This window comes from Cetorhinus maximus, chromosome 15 (genome assembly GCF_964194155.1).
Source record: "Cetorhinus maximus chromosome 15, sCetMax3.hap1.1, whole genome shotgun sequence".
Lineage (NCBI taxonomy): Eukaryota > Metazoa > Chordata > Chondrichthyes > Lamniformes > Cetorhinidae > Cetorhinus > Cetorhinus maximus.
In genome coordinates this window covers 88,788,681-88,803,268 of record NC_135893.1, presented here as the reverse complement: position 1 = coordinate 88,803,268, position 14,588 = coordinate 88,788,681, and the positions used below count along the sequence as shown (strand labels likewise).

General features: G+C 45.5%; 1 long non-coding RNA gene across 1 annotated transcript in view; it reads right to left on the bottom strand.

The window, feature by feature from the left end:
* LOC144690985 (uncharacterized) overlaps positions 1–14,235 on the bottom strand; it is a 36,135-nt gene extending 21,900 nt beyond the window's left edge. The window contains exon 1 of the long non-coding RNA XR_013579022.1: positions 13,947–14,235. This is a non-coding gene — a long non-coding RNA (uncharacterized LOC144690985). The remainder of the gene's footprint in view (positions 1–13,946) is intronic.
* Positions 14,236–14,588: the final 353 nt, after the last annotated feature.

Sequence of the window (14,588 nt, the reverse complement as noted above, 5' to 3'; positions counted from 1 at the left end):
TGCCTGCTGGGGTTCACTTTCAGTTATCCATCTGAGCTGACCTGCATCTCCACCCACCCAATGATCACACTCCCATGCAGCACATAGTCTCTCCCACCACAATGGTTTCTCTTTCCATATAGCAAACATGGTCTGGTTTCATTGTGCATACCACCATCTTTTACACTCCCCCAGTCGCCCATTTCCTCTCCCCCATCACAACTGACCCCCTAGCATCACCTTCCAGCTCCCCTCCGTTACCTATCAGCCAGAACCCTTTTCCTTTGGGGATGTCCAGGCGAATGTTCATGTTCCCTTCCTTCCCAAAAATCCCACCCCCATCCACATTAACCACCCCGACCTCCTCCTTCCCACCCACTGGATCCATGTCTGCCTCCGGGACCCCACCAACCACCCTCACTGTCCTTTCTATTGCTACCTGCAAACCCTCACCCTCCCAACCTACCGCCTCACTCTTCCATCGGTCATTCTCAGCCTTCCTCCATACCACACCCACCCTCGTTTCGCTCCCCAGGAGGCAGGGATTGATCTATCCAACCCCTCCCATGCACGTTCACCTGCATATCCACCCCTTTGCACCCCTTCCCTCCTTTGCACCCCTTCCCCTCCTAGAACCACTTTCCCCCTTGGAACCGCTTCCCCTGCCCAGACCTCCAACCCCCCCTCAACTCCTCCACCCTCCCCACTTGGTCCCAACCTCTTCCTGACTCCTTCCTCCACCCTTACCTCTTTCATCACCTTTAATCCCTCCCCATTCCCAACTCCTTCCTCCAGACTTACCTCTTCCTCCAGCCTCATTTCTTCCTCCAGATTTACTCCTAACCCCTTCCTGACTCCTTCCTCTGTTCTTACTTCTTCCTGCACCCTTACTCCTTCCAATCTCTGCTCCCCTTCCTCCTCCTGGATAGCCTCCACTCTCCAAACTCCTTCCTCCCCCTGGGCACCCTCCCCTCTGTGCTCCCCTTCCTCCTCCGGGACACCCTCCCCTCTCCACACTCTATCCCTTGCACCTTCCAGCCCCCTTACGCCTACCTCCCCAGTTGCTGTCTTCTCCCCCATACCCCCTCCGCCCACCCCATTCTCCCTCCCCGCCAACCTCCCTCTGATACCTTCATTCTCCCCTCCCAACCTCACTCCCCCCACATCTCTTCCTCTCTCAGCTGATCCTAACCCTTCCTCCCCCACCCCCTCATCCATCATCCGTTGTGACCATCAATGGCGACTGCAGAGCCATGTCCGTGAGCATCCACCCAGCAGGCCATGGACATCCCTCCAACGTGCCAATGGTGTCGGGCTCCAGCATCTTCTGCTCCTTGGATGTCCGCGATGTGAGCAAAACCCTGGTGGCAAGTCCCAACTTCTGCAAGTCACAGTTGTCGAGATGTGTTTTTCACCAGCGTGATTTCCCGCTGACGTGTGCGAAGGAACCAGCAGGGTGGGTGGGTGGTGGGGGCGGTGGGTATTGTGGTGGGGGAAGATTGCAGAGGGCAGGCCTTATAATGATATGCAAGATATGCTGATCTATTACAATGAGGTTTCCGATGTCCGATGGCGGAGAACGCAGCACACCGATTGGACGATCACTAACTGGTTTCATGCCGTTGTGAAACCGATTGTGGCATATTGTCCACTGATGTCACTGAACACGCCCGATGCCAGCGGGCACGGAAAATCACCGCCACAGCAGCAATTGAAAGTTATCAGGAATAATATTAGAACATATTATAAGTACAAGTTGACCAGCCATCGGTTCACTGCGTTGACAATAATAAAACCATTTCAACAATTAAATAACGGTGAACTTTCTGGGTCAATCAAAAGGAGGAGTTTTAATGAAGTAGGCGCCTCCCATAGCTGATAATGATGAGGTAACCTGGTTTTAAAGAAGGGTATAAATGTACGAGTTTCCCTTCGGAAAATCAGAGATATTGTTGAAGGGTTTCAGGTCAATTGTGAGCCCTCCAATATTTCTCTGGTTGTTGAGGAGCTGGAAATCTCAAAGCAGAAAGTTTTTTGTGTTCTGCTGGTCAGGCAACTGTGCCACGCTGGGATTTAAGGTAACACATTATTTGAATAGTTGATGGATATCCATAACCGATTTTAACTGCAGCATTGTATTTTACAGTCTTTTTCACTGGATTCTCTATTAGAACTAGGTTTGCTACCTTTTATAGTCATTAACGTTGCGATTTACTTATCCACTTTAAAGTGTATTACATGTTAAACAGTTCTTTAATAAATTTGTAAATAGGTTAGTAAAGTATAACGTCTCTTGTCATCTTCTGTGTGCAGTTTAAGAACCCACCTCTTCTGCATTTTCTGAAAGTGGGAATAAACAATTTTTTGCAAAAGAGACCCCCGGACCCTTATAATATCTGGGTAATTGTAAATCAGCCGGCAAATTATTCAACAGGCTATCTGGAAGAAGGCAGCATCTCTATCAATGCCATGTGTGGCAGACCTGGCCACGCAGACCGTGATAAGACGAGCTGGATCTTATATAACCTTGACAAGTTAGACAGTTGCTGTGAAGTTCTGGGGCTCCCGGACATTTTAGACAGTTCCTGCAGATGATGCTGCGAGTGGATCTAGCTCCCCCACTTAACCAGTCAATAACTGGATTCAAATCTATGCCTATGTCCTACAGGCAACTCAGGGTGGGTCATATTACGGCTTCAGTCAGGGAGATCCTTCATAGCACAGTAAAATCTAACGGCTTGATAGCTGCTTACCGGTTGGGCAAGATTCTTACTAACAGTAAATGGGAGACTGTTCATAGTTGCGGAGCTGACTGGTATGACAATTCTGCTCTCAGGATGCCCTGTGAGGGCGCCCTAGCTGCTTATCCTGATGACCAACAAAGATAGGATAATGTTGAACACAGTCTCCGCCACCATTATCGCCTGGCAGGCTTGGACCATGTTCAGGCACAACTAGACCACACCTATCTAGAGGAGGGGGCTAAACTGCTCCTTAACAAATATTATTCTTATTTACAAAACCATCCTAATCGATGTGGCGAGGTAGATTTTGAGCCTCACTCACTCCCTTAACGCCGGTGGACACAGAACTCAAAAACACTGGCCTATCGCAATCATAAAGGGAAGCTGGATCTTTCCAATACTATTAGAGATTGAGAGGGACAGGATGTCCTGGTTAAAATGCCTTCTCGTACTAACTCCTCTTTGTTTGGTGTCCCTGAACCCGATGATAGATGGAGATTAGTAGTTGATTATACATCCCTAAATAAATTTCTGCCCCTCATTCAGCTCAATAGCAGAATTCTGCTGTGCTTCTCACTGGTATCAGGAGGGAGAAGCACAAATCAGGTATCGACCTCGCAGATGACTTTTGGTCCCACTCACCAGCTGAATGGCTGACAGCCCCAGATGGGGTTCAGTCTGTCTGGACCCACCTCCCTCAGGGTTTCCTTGGTAGTCCAGCACTTTTTCTTGCTCATGTCATTAACATTTTAAAAGACATGCCTAATACTAACTCTTAGGGCGGATGACATCTCCCTTCCTCACAGGGATCTGCAGGATCACTTTAACGCTGTTGGTATGGTTTTATCCCGGCTCACTGCGGCTGGGTATTTAATCAACATGAAAAAGAGTCAGTTTGTCAAGGAGCGAGTAGGATTTCTAGGTTTCCGTATTACTGGGAAAGGTCGGAGATTAAGCCTTTCCTATAAGGAAAAGCTAATTTCAGTTCACCCTAAGACTTTGAAAAACTTGCAAGCCAGTTTGGGGACTCCTAAACGTTGCCAGATCTTACACCGAGCTTTGCTGAACTCCCAGCGCCTCTCTAAGCGAGAGTGGGCGAAGCGACAAGAGGCTCATTTACCCTTTTTTCCCCTCAGGTGGCTTTTCGAAATGACAGCAATTGTGCGGTGATGTACAGAAAGCCGTGGATTTGGAACAGGGAGACTCGCAGGTCCCACTCAGTATCCCTATCCGGACTTCGCCTAAGGGAGCAGCTGCTGCTTTTCACAATGAGAGTCACAACGCTTCTGTTCGCTTTCATTCTTATCATTTCTCCAATGTTGAAAGGAGGTACAGTTAAAAAGGAAAGAGGCATGACTATGATAGGACTGCGTGCCCTGTCAAGACCCTTCGAGGGACACACCCCATGACCATTTCTGCTGAAATCGCAGATTTGCGATCGGTTTTGCGGATGGTATCAGACGAGAAAAGAGCCACTCAGATTGGACACGATAAATGGGCTTCATTGCTGAACGATCCAACACTCGTTTTCAAATTCTTACCCTCAGACATGAACTTAGATCACCGACCTGTTATGGGAGATGATGATACGGAGGAGGGAATTAAACAAATGCCTTTGAGACCACTCACAGAGTATCATCAGGTTATTTACTGCGATGGGTCATCAATGGTGGCTAAACAAGGGACATCGCAACAGGCCTCAGCTGGGATGGAGATAGCGACAGGTCTCTTCCGGGGCTCTTATTCCTTCTATCCAGAGGAATTACTATCTATAGCCCTTGGCCAGCGGACAGCACAGCACGCTGAAGTAGTAACATTGCCATTTGCTTAGATAAATATCACCACCTTCAACACCTCTTTGATCCTTTTGTCTGTGACATCTTTTGATTATCTGCTCCTATCACTGCTTGCTTATCTCCACAACCACCCCACCCTCAACTTCTCTCTCCCCCCGCACCCCCCCCCACCTTAAACCAGCTTATATTTCTCCTTTCTCCTAACTATGCTTCAGTTCTGCCGAAGGGCCGTGAAGGCTCGAAACGTTGACTGATTTCTTCTCCACCGATGCTGCCAGACCTGCTGAGTTTTTCCAGGTAATTCTGTTTTTGTTTTGGATTTCCAGCATCCGCAGTAGCTTTTAGCTTTTTGTTTTTATCTTAGTAACATTGCGCTACGCTTTAGAAGGAGCAGAAGAAGCCTATTACTATACCACTTTAATTTGTACTGATAGTGACTATTGCAAACGGAGCTATAACCTGGACTTTGTGTTCTGGGAACAGACAGGTTTTACTAATCGTAAACATCACCCTATAAAACATGAGTCACTATGGGAAGACATTCTCCATTTGCGGACGGAGAAATGTAATTGTCAGGTAATTTATGGAGCCGGGCATATCACTGTTTCAATCCACTCGAAGGGGCAACAGTCTGGTAGATGGGCAGGTGAAGAGCGCAGTCTGCAATTCACCTCCTCGGGAGGGGCCGCCACGGTTACTGTTCTAACTCGGGCCTTGAGATCAGCTCACCAGGATGAGGAACTGATCCAGCTGTTAGACCTGAGAAAGGAGAATCTGAAAGGATATCCATCCAAGCACTTTTACTCGGACACCCGGACTGATATTGTACTGGTTAAGTTGCCCAAGTCAGTCCGAGAAGCATCCTCGAGTCACAAACGAGAACAACTTGTAAAAGAAGCTGACGAGGGTATAGGTCAGGCGCTTTGCAGTGACTGTACAACATGTTGCGCATTGACTCCTTTACATTGGTGGCCAGGCAGGCTCTGTGCCTGTAAAACATACGTGGCGAATTATGAACCATGTAATCTGTTGTACAGGTACAACACTGGCACCTACCCGGCTATGTGGAAAATTGCCCAGGTATGTTCTGTACACATAAAGCAGGACAAATCCAACCCCACAAATTACTGCCCCATCAGTCTATTCTCCATCATTAGTAAATTAATGGAAGGGGTCATCAACAGTGCTATCAAGTGGCACTTGCTTAGCAATAACCTGCTCACTGACTCCCAGTTTGGGTTCTGCCAGGGCCACTCAGCTCTTCACCTCACGACAGCCTTGGTTCAAACATGGACAAAAGAGCTGAACTCCTGAGGTGAGGTGATAGTGACTGTCCTTGACATCAAGGCAGCATTTGACCAAGTGTAGCATCAAGGAGCCCCAGCAAAACTGGAGTCAATGGGAATCAGAGGGAAAACTCTCTGCTGGTTGGAGTCATACCTAGCACAAAGGAAGATGGTTATGGTTGTTGTTGGTCAGTCATCTCAGCTCCAGGACATTGCTGCAGGAGTTCCTCAGGCTAGTAGCCTAGGCCCAACCATCTTCAGCTGCTTCATCAATAACCTTCCTTTCATCATAAGGTCAGAAGTGGGGATGTTCCCTGATGATTGCACAATGCTTAGCACCATTAACGACTCCTCAGATACTGAAGCAGTCCATGTCCAAATGCAGCAAGACCTGGACAATATCCAGGCTTGGGCTGACAAGTGGCAAGTAGCATTTGCGCCACACAAGTGTCAGGCAATGACCATCTTCAACAAGAGAGAATCCAACCATTGCTCCTTGATGTTCAATGGCATTACCATCACTGAATCCCCCATGATCAACATCCAGGGGGTTACCATTGACCAGAAACTGAACTGGACTAGCCATATAAATACTGTGGCTACAAGAGCAGCTCAGAAGCTAGGCATCGTGCGACAAGTAACTCACCTCCTGACTCCCCAAACCTGTCCACCATCTACAAGGCACAAGTCAGGAGTGTGATGGAGAACTCTCCACTTACCTGGAGGAGTGCAGCTCCCGCAACACTCAAGAAGCTGGACACCATCCAGGACAAAGCAGCCCACTTGATTGGCACAACATCCACAAACATTCACTCTCTCCACCACCGACACACAATAGCAGCAGTGTGTAACATCTACAAGATGCACTGCAGGAATTCACCAAGGCTCCTTAGACAGCACCTTCCAAACCACAACCACTACCACCTAGAAGGACAAGGGCAGCAGATAGATGGGAACACCACTACCTGGAAGTTCCCCTCCAAGTCAGTCACCATCCTGACTTGGAAATATATCGCCATTCCTTCTTTGTTGCTGGGTCAAAATCCTGAAACTCCCTTCCTAACAGCACTGTGGGTGTGCCTGTACCACATGGACTGCAGTGGTTCAAGAAGGCTGCTCAGCACCACCTTCTCAAGGGCAATAAATACAGGCCCAGCCAGCGCCACCCACATCCCATGAACGAATTTTAAAAAGTAACGAATAAATCACCAATCCTTAAACCACCAACACTGGCTCCTGTGAGCCTACTAAGTCAATGCAGAAATCTTTGGTAGATTTTATTGGACCACTTCCCCCTTCATCATGGATAGACATGTTCTCATTTGTGTAGATGGTTGCACATCCTTCTGCTGGCTGGTCCCCGTGAAATCTGTTTCGGAAAACTCACTTGTTGATGCCATTACTGACATTGCTATTGTAGCTGGTGCACCCGAGATCCTACACTCCAATCAGGGCAGTGCCTTTGTTTCCAGTGTCTTCAGGGACTATTGTAAGCAAAGGGGTTAAAGCACATCACAGAACATCATCCACAATCGGCAGGACTGGTGGAACGTAAAAACCAGGAGGTAAAACAGTTATTGACCAAACTCTTGAGAATCAGAGGGAATAAGTGGACCGCCATCATTCCAGAGGTGCAACTATCAATTAACAATGTGTCCACATCTGCTTCTGGGACTGTGTTGCCCAGAACACCCTGTTACTTGATGTATGGAGTTGACATGCACACACCACTTACCCATGGTTCTTTTATTGCTTCTACACTTTCTGGTTCCTTGACCCAACAGCAACAGTTAGATTTAAAACAGGGAATAACAAATAAGCTTCATGCAATTGGTCAGAGGGTACGTGAGTCACATAGACAAAATCTGCTGACTCGTGAAGTATGGCTACCTCTAGCTGGGGAATGGGTACAGGAGAGAAAGTTTGAGCAAAGGCCTGGTTTGAGATCTAAGTGGAGAAAACTTGTTCAAATACATTCCATTGTTAATGAAAGAACTGTGTAAATATTTACTAATTTGCCAACTGGTGGGCAATCTCTTAAAATTGTCCCTGTAGACAACTTGAAGAGGTGCCCTGACCTCTTCCCCGACCAGGTCCTGTTTTCTCAACTCTCAAATGGCCAACGTTCTAGGGTAGGACAAAGAAAATGCTTCAAATGTTAAATCGATCCAAGCCAGTCGACGAAGTACGAAACAAGACTTAGATCTTTTGCTTGATAGTAATGGTAAGATGCAGCCTTACCGATCCCTTCCTCCCAACTCCTCCCTCTCCCCTGGAAAATCTCAGCAGCTCTAGCAGCATCTGTGGAGAGAGAAACAGAGTTAATGTTTCCAGTCCGTATAACTCATCTTCAGAAGAAGTGTCATACCGACTCAGAACGTTTCTCTGTCCACAGATGCTGCCACACCTGCTGAATTTTTCCAGCATTTTATAACAGAAGGAGACTATCTGGTTTATCATGTTTATTCCAATTCATTGAATCATGGAATACCAAAGCACAGAACAAGGCCATTCAGCCCATCATTTCTTTTTTTGTATTCATTCACAGGATGTGGGCTTCTTTGGGCTGGGCCAGCACTTATTGCCCATCCCTAGTTGCCCTTGAGAAGGTGGTGGTGAGCTGCCTTCTTGAACTGCTGCAGTCCATGTGGCACAGGTACACCCACAGTGCTGTTAGGAAGGGAGTTCCAGGATTTTGACCCAGTGACAGTGAAGGAACGGCGATATATTTCAAAGTCAGGATGGTGAGTTACTGCACCAGCTCTTTCTCAGAGCAGTCCACTATTCCCACCCACCCACTCTTTCTCCATATCCCTGCAATTCTTTCTCCTTCAAGTATTGATCCAATTCCCTTTGCAGGTTCCTATTCAATCTAAACCTACCGCCCAATCAGGCAGCTTTCCAACCTGTTTCTGTTTGCCATATCATTTTTCATATTGCCATATGATGAATTTTAATTCTTCCACTTCTTCCATGACACAAATAAAATGGATAAAGTGAACAAGGAGTTTTTCTTCTTCTCAAAACAATAAGTTCCTTAATTCTTTTCATGAGACAATGGCTAGCTTCCCACTTTAAATCACTGGCATACTCCCACACTGACCTCTCTGTCCTTAGCTATCTACACTGTTTCAGTGAAGCTCCAGGTAGACCACTTCATTTTTATAATAGGCATTTTGTTTTACCATTGACTTTAACAACTTCAGTCAACCACAGCTCCCATTCTCTCCCTGTCAACAGCTTTTGGTTTGCTAGGATGATGTATCAGTGCTTCTGGGGATGGAGCAGGTTGCGGATCTAGTACTTTTATTGAGTTATTCATGAAATGTGGAACTTGCCAGGAAGATATTTGTTACCCATCCCTATTTGTCCTTGAAAAGGTGGTGAACAGCTTTCCTGAACCACTGCAAATCATGTGGTGAAAGCATTCCCAAGGTACCATTAGGGAGGGAGTTCCAGCACTGACCCAGTGACGATGGGAGAAGAGCCAAACAGATCCACAACAGAACGGTGTGTGCCTTGGCGGGGAACCGGCAGGGGGTGGTATTGCCACGTGCTTGATACTTTTAACCTTCTAGTGGTAGAGATGAAGTGGGATGTCAATCAAATGGGCTACTTTGTCCTGGAAAGTGTTGAACTTCTTCAGTGTTATTGGAACTGCACTCATTCAGACAATTGGAGAGTATTCCATTGCACCCCTGACTTGTGCCTTGTTGATGGTGGACAGGCTTTGGGAAGTCAGGAGGTGAGCCACATTCACCTACACATCGTGAATTAAGCTCCTAAACTAAAAGTGAAATACTGCAGATGCTAGAAATCTGAAATAAATGCAGGTCTAGCAGCGTCTCTGGAAAAAGAGAGTTAATGTTTCATGTCCAATATGGCTCTTCTTCAGAATGGAAGAGAGGTAGAAACGTGACGGGTTTTATTCCGTTGAATTATTGCATTCTGTTCCTCAGAACTGTCATTACAAGACACACGAGTATGTGAGGTACAGGGTGCCTCATTGCCTTCCATCAGCTACTCAGATTCTGAGAGTTTGCAATCAATCACAAATGACCATGAGGAATAAACCTTAATAGTTTGATTACCATGTTAGATAACCACTGTCTTACCAACACATCCTGGTGCCTTACTAGGACCTTTCCATTTCTTATGGCCCTCTCCTATATAATACGCCATATCCCCAGATCAAGTCGATCTCAGACGGTCTTATACAATGCCTTAGAGCTCTCGGGATTTTTACCAAGATCTCAGACTGGAGAAAAACTCTACTCCCTGCAATCTGCATGTAAAGCATTCAAGTGTGCCGAAAAATGGAACTAGGGCAGAGGGACTATCAGCCAGCACAGAAGATAATTTGGGGTTCCTCCCATAGACCAGTTGATAGGGACAATAACACCACCCCGGCAGCCCTGGCTGTTAATTGGCAGCCAGAGTGAAATCGCGGTCGGGGGCCACTAGCGGGTGGCGGACCGTTTCCCGGCCATTCCTGAGCCAGCAACACTGTGCCTGCCTGATGACCCGAAAATCCTGCTCTTGAAATCTATCAAAGTCCGACATGCCTCATCGGCATCTAATAGATCATCTTTCTGGTAAATTTCATCCATGTAGCCTAACAGAAGATCCAAGCCTCCATCAGTATCCAACTGATGGACCTCCGGCTCAGAAAACACTTTGCTTCTAATTTTACTTTTGTCAGGATGTGACAATGCCAAGGCCACACCTTGTTTCTTTCTTGTTGGGAACATAACCACTTCATTCTTTGACTGGTCTTAAGGTTTAGACTCTGAGAACATTAGTGGGTAATTATACCCTGACAATTCAAGCTAGTTTTCAGCCATTCTTCATCAAAGCTACTCGGATTGTAATCTTCTGCCTGAAAAATCTTTTTCTTAGTTTTCAACCTTCACATTTGGGCAGCCATTCTCTGCTACCATGCTAAACTCCTGACGGCCAGTAGTGAAGGAAGAGGCCAGAAGTCAATCTGCACTCACTTTTAGATTTATTCACAAAGTGAGACACTACAAATTATAACTCTACAAGACATACCAGTTTCAATAAGTCTTTCTTAATATTTGATAAAGTAATCATCTAGTCAATGCCTTCCACCTGTATTTCCTTACCTTATACAATTAATACCAGGACAACTTTCCACATTGTTGGGTAAATGCCAATGTTATAGCTATATTGGAACAGCTTGACTAGGGGCACAGCTACTTCTGGAGCACAAGATTTTAGCACGACAGCCAGGATATTATTGGGGCCAATAGCCTTTGCTATATACACTCAGCTGGTTCTTGATGTCACATGGAATGAATAGAATTGGCTAAAGACTGGCATCCATGATGGTGGAGACCTCAGAAGGAGGCTGAGATTGATCATTGACTCGACGCTTCTGGCTGAAGATGGGCACATATGTCTCAGCCTTGCCTTTTGCACCCATGTGCTGGGGTTTTCTACATTTCATTGGTACAGAGCTGGGAAGGTGCCTCTCAAGTTCCACCACCCTACCAGGCCACTGGGACCTGGTCCACTTCATTAGTTCTCAACGCTTTCTTCCTCTTTTGCTATTATGGTGTGTGCTGTTTAGTGTCGTTCTGTCTATCTGAGTGTCAGCTCAATGTTTTATTTTATAAAGCTGATGGAATATCCCGCTCTTAGCTAACATTGTTTTTTTTTGCAAACATTATTAAAAAAGATTTAAAAAGAAAGAACAGTCTTACATTTGTATAGCCTTTTAATGACCATTAGATATCCTAAAGCGTTTTACAGCCAATGAGTACCATTGAAGTGTAGTTACTGTTGTAGTGTCAGAAACATGGTAGCCAATTTGCACACGATAAGATCCCACAAACAACAATGTGACAATGGCTGGATAATCTGTTTTTGTAACATTAAATAAATAAATAGATAAATATTGGCCAAGGCATTGGCGAGAACTCACCTCCTCTTCTTCAAAATTGAGCCTCAAGTGCATCTGAGCAGGCAGATATGGGCCTTGGATTAATGTCTCATCTGAAAGATGGAGAATTTTTGAAAATTTTCATTTCTCCTCCTGAACATATTTTAAAACTGGACTGTGAGTTTCCTGGAAGTGGCTGCTGAGAGGAGTTCATAATGAAAATATACTCAAAGTTTAAAGACCTTACATTAGGACTTCCCAACTTGTGGGTCGTGACCCGTAGTGGAATCAGGAGATGGGGTTTTGGGGTCATGAGCTCCAAAGCAGCAATGGTTGCCATGGAGCTTGGACCGATTTCTGATCACTGCGAGGCTCCTTTAAATCCTCACATTTTTTGGCGGTAGGCATGGCCTAATGGACTGCAGTCTGAAGCCCAATTGTTGTTGCAAAAAATACATGTAAAAAGGTAGGTGGTTTTTTTTGTAGAAAGTCTATTTATTCAATAATCAGCAATCAGCTTCCATCAATAATCAGTATTATACTACGTTAATAATCATGATGCTATTGGATTAATAATTAGAGTCCCATTGTATCAATAAAGAGGATCATATTACATCAATGCTCAGAATCCTATTACAGTAATAATCAGGTCACTATTACATGAATAGTATGGTGCCTATTGCATGAATAATCAGCATCTTATTGCATAATTAATCAGCATCCTATTACATTAATAATCAGGATCCTATTATTACATTAAAGTCATTTGCCAATTGTGTCAAATACGTTAATAATAACACCCCCTCCACTCAATAGCTGAATCTTGCCCCCGCCCTGCTCAACAGCTCTTGTAACACCCAAATTTCCACTCTGGGGTCCCAGAAAGTCTAAGGCATTAAAATGGAGTCACACCGGGAAAAAGTTTGGGAAGCACTGCCTTACATGAATCTGTCATACCCATATCTCTTTCCAGAAATTAACTTTGCAAATTGATCCTTGCTTTCACATAGAGTCCAAATTGGAAGGCCATTCTCAGGTTGCCAACTCTCCAGGGAACCAAAGCCTGAATAATGGTGGATGATGCATGTCACATGTCATGCCCAGTGAAAGGCATGTCATAGTCATAACTTTAAACATGGGCTGTGCCCATATGCAAGCTCCTGGAACTGCCTTTATTTATTTTTAAATGGACACGATGAACTGTTAAGGTGGCTGACAAGGGGTCAGGTGACCTAAGCAACTTAAACACAGACTACCAAGCTTCTGAAAAGTTCTGGATTGAATTAGAATGGGCGGGGTCTCCCCCTTGAATGGACTGCCCTCCTTTGTGTAATTTCACAACTGCCACTGTCGACGCTTACTCCAAATCACAGGGACAATGGACCACCTAGGCTCATCTGCAGGTTGGCAATATAAATAAGGAAAGCTGAGGCGGCCAGTTATCCACAAGTTAGGTTGGAGAAGCCGTAGTTATTCTCCTTGAAGCAAAGGAGATTGAAGGGAGATTGATGGAGGTGTGCAGCATTAAGGCAGGTTTGGATAAAGTAGACAAGGAAAAACTGCTCCCATTAGCTGATGATACAAGGACCAGAGGGCACAGATTTATCGTTTTGGCCAAGAGATGGAGGCAGGGCTAATTTATCCTTAATGATCGGTGTAGTGAAATTGTAACTATGGGTGGAATTTTCCGACCCCATCACAGTGGAGTCAGGGCTGGAAAATGCAGCGAGCCATTCAAAAGTCCATTGACTTCAGCGAGACCAGAGATCCGGCTGGCGGGAGAGGTTGGAAAATTCTGGCCTATATTTGTAAAGGAGACGATAATGATTTCACCAAAACTGGCACACGTCCATCACTCATAATTAGCAATTACACCATTAATAATAAGGATCTTCACCCACCACAATTTACTGTCAAACGTCCTGCTCCTCAGATGAAGCCCATTCACTCTCCAGCTTAGGGTTTAACAGATACTTCCTTCAGTGCGGTCAATAAGCAATTAATCAGCAAATCCAGCAAGTTCTTAACATAACTGGGAGGTTAAGGCTTGGATGTTGTTGTGTGAAGCAATTGGGGTGGGGGGGGGGCGGGGTGGGGGGTGCGGTTGGGGTGAGGGCAGCTTAAGTCACCCAGCAAGTTCCGGAAATTCTCAACTCATGGTGTACCTCTCAACTCACTAAACGTTCTGGCCGGCTTGTTCATTAGTGACAGGACGTAATGGGAAGACACCATAAACCTGACTAGCTGGACTCAGCACAATGACAAACATAACAGCCACTGTGTAAGAAAACACACGCACACACATTTCTATAAGTGATTAAGGAAGTTGAGAAAAGGAAAATCAGGTAAAGCATGAACGAGGTGTTTACATCAGCGACGGACAGCACACACATAGGGGTACTTGGGGAATGAAAGAAGTCCCACATAAGGCTCGAGCTCCAATTCACTGACATCCGGTGGAACTTGAAACTTAAAATTTTGTATCAGGGCAGTAAAGAACAGGAACAGTTCCACTTTAGCCAGCGTCTCACCAATACAGGCCCTCTGACCGGCAAATAATACAATTGCAAGAAATTTCAAAGCTGCTCTTCAAAAAAAACAAAACTATTCAGAATGATTTTTAAAATAACGAACATGGAATTCAGCTTTTGACAGGATTTATAGGGGGACATGCCTTGAGGCCCTACGGCCAGTCTTCACATTTATTCAAATTGAAAATAAAGTCCTCAATGGTTTAAGGTGTCAACCAGAGCTCAGTGGGCAGCACAATCACCTCGCAAACACTGGGGGTTGTGGGTTCTAGCCTACAATGACCACAGTATAAAAAATGTATAAACTAGTGTGGCAGGGGGATGGGATCCCAGGATCAGATAGGTCA